At 34.0% G+C, this 7,948-nt stretch overlaps 1 long non-coding RNA gene across 1 annotated transcript; it reads right to left on the bottom strand.

Moving 5' to 3' along the window:
• Nucleotides 1-3,476: 3,476 nt before the first annotated feature.
• On the bottom strand, nucleotides 3,477-7,661 carry LOC147491030 (uncharacterized). The gene is made up of 5 exons (XR_015198838.1): nucleotides 7,157-7,661; nucleotides 6,942-7,077; nucleotides 6,687-6,858; nucleotides 6,003-6,085; nucleotides 3,477-3,806 (listed from the first exon to the last, which is right to left on the bottom strand). It is a non-coding gene; the product is annotated as an uncharacterized LOC147491030 (long non-coding RNA).
• Between the last annotated feature and the right edge of the window lie 287 nt (nucleotides 7,662-7,948).

Genomic DNA, 7,948 nt, shown 5'->3' with positions numbered 1-7,948 from the left:
ACTAATTATAAGTAGGCATGGGAATCAGAATGTATACTGCCTTGCTACTTAATTACATGGTATGCCCAACCAATCGAGCATCTAAGCATACCTGCATGAATAAAGCACATTAATCTATTTCAAATAGAACACTAATAGTAAGATCGAGAAAAGCAGAACTGACATCCCTTGGGCTTATTCTTGACTCACATGCTATACCTTCCGTCAGATAGATTCAAACCATCTGGTGTGAATTTTTCTGATAACATAAGTCCAGCTCCTGCTGCATTTACGTTTGGGTTTCCTTCGAATATAGTGAGCCCCTTTCCATTTCAGGGTCCTCTCCATAGTCATAGGGGTCGAGGCACGAGTTCTTTTTCTTGAGGTTCACTGTTATTGTTGGTCTTTTATGGCCATGATGCTTCTCTATAGATGGATTTAAGTAGAAGGAAAGATTGGTGAGTTGGGATGAGGAAACTGAACATGAGGAAGATGTGAGAAAAGGTTGGATGGGTTGGTGTAGCAAAGAAGTAGACATTGGAGATAATGTTCAGCTTCTCTTTTTTCTGATAGTCTCTTGAAACTTTATTTCATCTTTGTGTAGTATACGTTGGATTTGAATGTGTGAAAAAGGGTTGGACTAGTTGGATAGCAACATTTATGTTTTCTGAGTTTCCATCCAGCTTTTCGCAACTTCTTCACTACACCTGCATCCTGAGGTACAATTGATCCAAGCAAGGCAAATGACCCTGCTGTGGTATTAAGTTTGTTTGTGGTAGAAATGTTGTCCTTGAGCAGAATCGGTATTCCATGTAACCTACTCAAAGACCCGCATAACTCTGCCTTTCTCTCCTTGTCAGCCTTATGAGCTTTATAAAGCACAAGCCATGATTATTACCTTGTAGGAAGGATTCAGAAAGCATGACTTCTGGGAATCAAGAACTTGGTGCAAGAGTTTGATGGATCCTATTTTTCAGTCTCGTACTCATTCCCGCTCTAGCTTCTTTTTTTTGATTGTGGACTATATCTACTTTTTATTTAAGCTGTTTAGTTAGATTTCAATGTAAAACAATGTGGTAGAACAGTGCACATGTCCATGCCTATCTATTAGATTTGAATGTGTGGAAGAGGGTTAGACTGGTTGGATAGCAACACTTTTGTTTTCTGAGTTTCCATCTTGACTGAATTCCTTTAGAGTGTTAATCCAAATAGTAGGAGCTGCTTTCCATATAGATTTATGTTTCCTAGTCTGAAGAAGGGCATTGGATGCCTTGCTACTTCATTACGTGGTCTGCCCAACCAATCGAGCAAGTTGAGCATCCACAGACTAACACCACTCTATGCAATTTAGTGTCTATGCAATTGTGAAATTGTATTATGTGCAAAGCTAGGCTGAGTGGCTGATTTGATGATGTTAAATAAAATGTTGAATTGGTTGTAAATGTGTTTCATTATAAGAAAGAAAATGGAAGATTTATATGATTCAAGGAGCATATCTTCATGCTATGGGAACTATTATGGTTTGGTTCGGCTGGCTGAAGATTTAAAGTTTCTTCCTAGAAGGCAAGAAATGACCCCAAAGTAAATCTATGTAAAGTCACCTAGCTGGTTTCTTTCAGTCTGTAACCTGCCAAAATTGCAATTTGCAAGACTTGTGAAAATATATCTTATTTTATACTAATTTGTCATTCTTAAGCAGAGTGAATTGAAATTGGCAATCTAGACAACCATTTTAACTTTTATATATCTTTGGTGTTAATTAAGAAAATAGGCATAGTGCCTAGGCATCAATTATGGGATTTATTGAGAATAGACAAATTAATTTGGAAAGGTGATGTGAATGTTCATTCCTCGTCTCTTTCATTCCACCCATATGGTGCCATGTGCGGCTTTTGTTTAGGTCCTGAATAAAGCACATTAATCTATTTCAGATAGAACACTAACAGTAAGATCAAGAAAAGCAGGACTCACATCCTTTGTGCTTATTCCTGACTCACATGTTATACCCTCCGTCAGATAGATTCAAACCATCTGGTGTTAGGATAGTACATGTAAGATTTCCAAAGAAGGAGTTACAGATTTGCATCTACTCTTAATTGTCAAATTCTTCTAATGGATTTAAAACTGAGTGAAGAACTCTAAGCATAGGAGAACTCATTACAAAGAAGGTTATAAGTCGTTTTAACAGTGAAATTGCCTTTTGAATGGCCTAACCAGATTAGGTCATCTTGGTAATCATTAGGTCTAATATGAATTAGACTTATGATGTGTTTAATGAAGGAAGGAAACAATTCTCCAATCCTATTTAAATTCCATGTCTTGGACAATGGATTGATGATGTGGCTAACTTTGAGTGAGTGAAGGGTAGTGTCAGTGGTCAAACAAAATATTGTTAAAAACTCAATTAAGTACAATGGAAGATATATCACAAAGTCGATCTAATTGCCTTCCTTCATGGCTATTGCATTCCTACCTCATTTGACTTTATGAATTATCCTTAATCTAATATCATGCTTTCCTCTTCAAGTGTGAATTTTCTTCTTAAATGCCAAAATGGTGCTAATACAGTTGCTTGAATTATGAACATAGATCATAAAGTACTAATATAGATGTATTTCTCATAATATAATTTGATATCCAACTATTTGATAGATTGTTTGTTGAGTTTAACTTCGAAATAACAACTGCAAAATAATGGTTTTGCAAAGCCTGAAACACTTTGACAGTCTTGGCATATCTACATGACCTTTTTTTGGATGCAAGTAAGGCTTTTATTAATTGATAAAAAGAATGTTGCAGAGTATCTACATGACACCCAACTACCCAAGTTGTCAATGAACAAACTAAAAGGCGCTCCAAGTACTCATTGAAATATATTGAGTGTGGAGGTGAAGATTGTTTCATCATTTGTTAGAGTTTGGGACTACAATTTTAATGGGGTAAAAGGATACTGAGAATCAGGCATCGCAACATCAATGACCATATAGACTATATAGCCATTTAATATGTAGAGATGTATATCTTTTTGTCTAAATTCTGTAAACATTCATGGTCACGATCAATTCTTAAAGCTATGTTGCAAGTTGGAACCCTGTGATACTAAGCAGACTCTGTTTTTGTTTGTCAATTCATAAGTGATGTATTATCTTATTCCCACTACATAGAAAATTATGCAGAGAAAATGATCGTAAGGCATAAAGGAAGGTGCATAAGGATCATTCAACAGAACCCCATCTGTTCAATGGACTCTGTCAACTTCATACAGAGCAACAGAGGATTGGCGATTAACATATTGAAAGCCATTTCAAGTAGGAAGTACAACCATGCTAACCATCTTCGTAAAGGCTAAAAAGAGCCTAAATCTGCTGGAGTAGATCCACAAAGGTGACAAAGATAATTAATTATAAGCATTTGCTATACTGAAACAGAAGATAAAGATAACAATCAATGGACAGAAAGAAACACACCATGTAAAGTTAACATGAAAAGATATTCTGAAAGCAATCTCTTACTGATTATTCTTGTTTCAGGTAAAACAAATATTAAGTTACAAATGACTCATATCAATACAATCACACACTTAAGTTACATTACATGCTAAGGAGTTAGGCCTCAGGTTCTAAACTGACCATTAGGCATCATAACTTGAATTGTCGAGGAAGCCAACCACTGTGACTCTGCGCTCTTAAAATCTCCTTTGCAAATGCTTGATTTCCAGTCAGTAAAAGCCCATTCAAAACTCGATTGAAAGTAAATCTCCGAGGCATGAACCCTCTATCCACCATCTCCACCAACAACTTCCCTGCCAACACCAAATCATCGGCTTTCTGAAAGCAATTGCAAGATATTATATCAAAACTGAAAGAGGATTCATAAATTTGACTTGATGTCTTGATCTAGATTTGACTTCGTTGTAATATAATAAGAAAAATAATTCAAGACCAACTTGAAAAGGTTATCAGCAAATATTAATGGCTTGAAAAAATAAACTTGTTGTCGTCAGAGTCAACAAAGGGCTAATCATCCTACCAAAAACAATGGAGTATTAATGAAGATAAAAAAAAAATCAAGTCAATATTAAATGAGCAAAAAAGAACACGAAAAGTATTAGACATTAACAATGAACACAAATGCTTAATTTCACAACAACTAAGCAGATGCAACAGTGGGGTAAAACCAAACTGTTGAATCTGATTCAACTCTTAAGAAGAAAAAAACTCATAGACTCCAATATTTATTAGACTGTAGTATGGAAGATCAACCCATGGTACATGGTTATTATTAAAGGCGATAAAAGATCTTTATGGTACAAAATTTCCTCAAAACTCATTTATGTAAGTATCTAACTCTGTATCTGTAAGCATTCATGTAGGCAAGAAAATACAAATATTGAAATATATAAAGTAAAATAGGCATACAAAACAGCAAAAGCAATCATTGAAGCCACAAAGAGTGCCAGCAGTGTTCAATTTGAAGTTATCTAAGCATGATCTAGCTATTCCAATACTGGATCTTTATTTTAAGGTCATTCCCCATGTCACATTTAATAATTTGTCTTGCAAATAGGTGAAGTAGCATGAACTTCAAGCTAGGTTACAACAGGTAAAATCAGGTCTACACATAAATTCCCTGCTCAATTCAAATGAAAAATCAATAATAATAACTTTTCGTTAATAATCAACAATTCCATATGTAATATAACCATATACCATAGTTATCAAAAAAAATTAGGCTACTCAAAAGTATACCATATCGTGGTCCTTATGTATACTACATCATGACAATCTCGCAATAATCAAAAGTAAGAGATAGTACGTAAAATTTAACCCTGCTAATTGGTACAAATTAATGCAATTATTCCAGTTAATGTGATTCCATATAGTACACATCAAAGTAGTTGAAGTTTTACGTTTCCTCAACTATAACATACATTTATGCAAAAAAATAAAAAAAAAAAAAAAAAAAAATCACTAAACATGCTTTAAATATATTAACTGTGCACACCAATGCCCCGAGGATTCGATACAAATAAGTTTCATCATATGGCATCATATAAACTTAACTGTATTGGGTACCCAGGTCGACGCACAACCTAAACATAGGTAAAGGGGATTGCCCATCACGAAGCATTCGCTACTGCATACTGAGGTTTTGGTACAACTTGTAATAATTTCTATCAATTTATGAAAAACAAAGGTCAATTAAATAACCACAATGCAAATAAAACTTGCAGATTTTGTAGAATTTCTGTTAATACTAATGAATAAATAAGGGAAAAAAAATCGTAGTCAAAAGTAACCATCAAAACTATGTAGTCAAAGAAAGAAATTATTCTTAATGATAGGCATTTCATCAAACTCTCTTAAGCATTTATCTATGTAGTGGCATTGAACATTGATCTTCTATAATGACTTTAACATTTGTTATATATATGTTCCTAAATGTGTATGTACCACCATCACCCTGGGGTTTCATTGCAACTAAGTTTTATAATATGGTATCAGTCTTCACTTGTGGCATTATTATCTTGGGTATCTAGGTCGAAATCTTAATTGAAATGTTAGTCAAGTAGGGAACCGAAAACAAACCTCTCCCTAATCTCCTTATTAACTTTGATCCTCATTAATTATCCTCAAAAACGACTTAGCCATTTCTCATGTCTAATCGCATGTAGTTCATACACCACTAAGAACAACTATATCTATGAGAGTGTATGTCTATGATTGGTTTTATCAATCAAACAATTTGAAAATGTTTGGATTCAATTTAACGAATAATCACTTATACCTACAAAATAGATTGATATATTGTAAGGTTACTAATCCTAACAACGATACACCAATTAGTCAAAATAGAAAGAAAGACAGAATGCTGCTTTTATGATATATACCACAACCTTTAGCGAATACAACACTTTAAAAATGTGAAGGCGACCCAGAACCCATTTCTTTTAGCATAATTTTTTTTTCCAATAGTTAACTACATAAAAAAAGTAACTATTAAGAGGCAAAAAGTTGATTCACCATGTATCTTTGCTGGAAAGTAGTTTGTCCCTGATCCTCGATCTTAATTGTCTCGAATGGTATTACAACTTGCTTTTAGAAACCTATAAAGAAGATAAAACATATTAAGGTATATAGCGTGTAGAATCTCTTAAAATGAGTAGCTAGTAGGAAAATTGTTTCTTCACTCCATTGAATAATCAGTTACTTGTATGGTGAAGAGGTTCACAAACTCAATCTATTATTAGAGGATTGGGAAAAAAAAAAAAAAAAAAGTAATGTCGTTTTGAGGTGCAATATAATGCAAAAAACCTGATTAGTAAACATATTGATTAGTAAGCTCGATCTTCTCTAATTGGATTGTCTATTTTCCTCATGTCAGAGTAAAATGACACAGGTGGTTTTAGTAAAAATTGTTTGAACCCCATGATGACATGATAGTGAATCTACTTCTCTAATTCCCTTTATCAAAGTTAAAATATAGAATAAATGAACAAATTTGCTTCTTGGTCCGTCATAACAAATCGACACCATACCTTGAACTTAAAAGCTATTGCAAAGTGAGTTAACCACCACATACTAACTCAATTGGATTTTACGACATTGATGATGATGACATTCTCCAGCTTTGAACATTGGAATTTAATGAAGGTCCACTATCATTAAATAACTTATAGAGAAAATTAATTTCTAATGCAAACAAACCTGTTGTAAGTCCAGGGGATCTCCATAATAAGGAGGAAATAAGATTATCATAAGGCGGTGGAGGGCGAGGTCGTCCAAATGAAGCCAAATTGCAATTCGCTCATCTCCCATCAATAACAGGACTTTGGTCAAGACAGGCTCTCTTGGCAGCTTCGGGATCACGAAAAGTCACCTAAAAATAAATAATTTGTTTTTAGCAAAATGAAGAATAATAAGTCAATCAATTGTTTAAAATTAAAAAGAAGGAATACTGACAAAACCATAGCCTTTGGATCTCCCAGTGATCCTATCGGTAATGATGACAGCCTCGACGATGTCTCCGGACTGGTCGAAATAACGACACATGGTCTCGCTCTGGGTCTCCCAACAAAGACCTTGGTATAGGTTGTATCTCCAAAAGGGGAATTGAATAAATGAAAGCCAGAAGCCATGAAACGAAAACAAAAATAAAAGCAATAGAAAAAACTTACCATATTAATAACATGAAGAGGAGACTGATTTTTCTTCTTTAGAGACTTTTTTTTGTGAGAGACTTTGGAGTGTTTGACGAAGGTTGGGTTTTGTTTTATTGTTGATTGCTATTTTTGTGAGATCGATTAAAACAAAAAGTGAAAGTTGAGATACATACCTGAGATATTTCTCTTTTGATTGATGTGTTGGGTTTTGGTATACAATCTAATCTAATTGAGAATGGAGACGGAGTGTTTTAAAATGAAACGAAGGTTTATTGGGTTTTGCTAATACGCTTTCCAATGTGTATTTTGGATGGTCGTGTATGTTGTATCATTATATGCATACAACTTTTCACTAAGAAGCTCTTGGAGGTGTGACAAATTAAAGTTCTCCTATAAAGTTATTCATATTAACATTTGATACTCAAGTTTCCTCGACCTTTCTGGTTTTAAGACAAACGGTTCAAATGTTAGAATACGGACCTCTCAACACCAAACATCAAAGAAATAGAAAATCATTGAAACATAATGATGTCCAACATACCTTTAAGGGTGAATTCTTGTTTTATCAAAAAAAAAAAAAAAAAAAAAAAAAAAGGTGAATTCTTGTAAATCCAAACCTTATAGAAGGAACTATTCACTAACGGATGGTTTACTCGAAGTCATTGGAAGCGACTTTACCAAAATTCCTTTCACATCAAAGATATACAAACTTGAATACTCTAAAGTGGCATCAACATAGCAAAAACAAAAAAGTGATATCAACTATACATAGTCTAATGCTTTGAAGTTAAAAAATAGCCACGCATC

The sequence above is a fragment of the Coptis chinensis genome, chromosome 6 (genome assembly GCF_015680905.1).
Source record: "Coptis chinensis isolate HL-2020 chromosome 6, ASM1568090v1, whole genome shotgun sequence".
Classification (NCBI taxonomy): domain Eukaryota; kingdom Viridiplantae; phylum Streptophyta; class Magnoliopsida; order Ranunculales; family Ranunculaceae; genus Coptis; species Coptis chinensis.
This window is presented reverse-complemented; position numbering and strand designations above follow the sequence as displayed.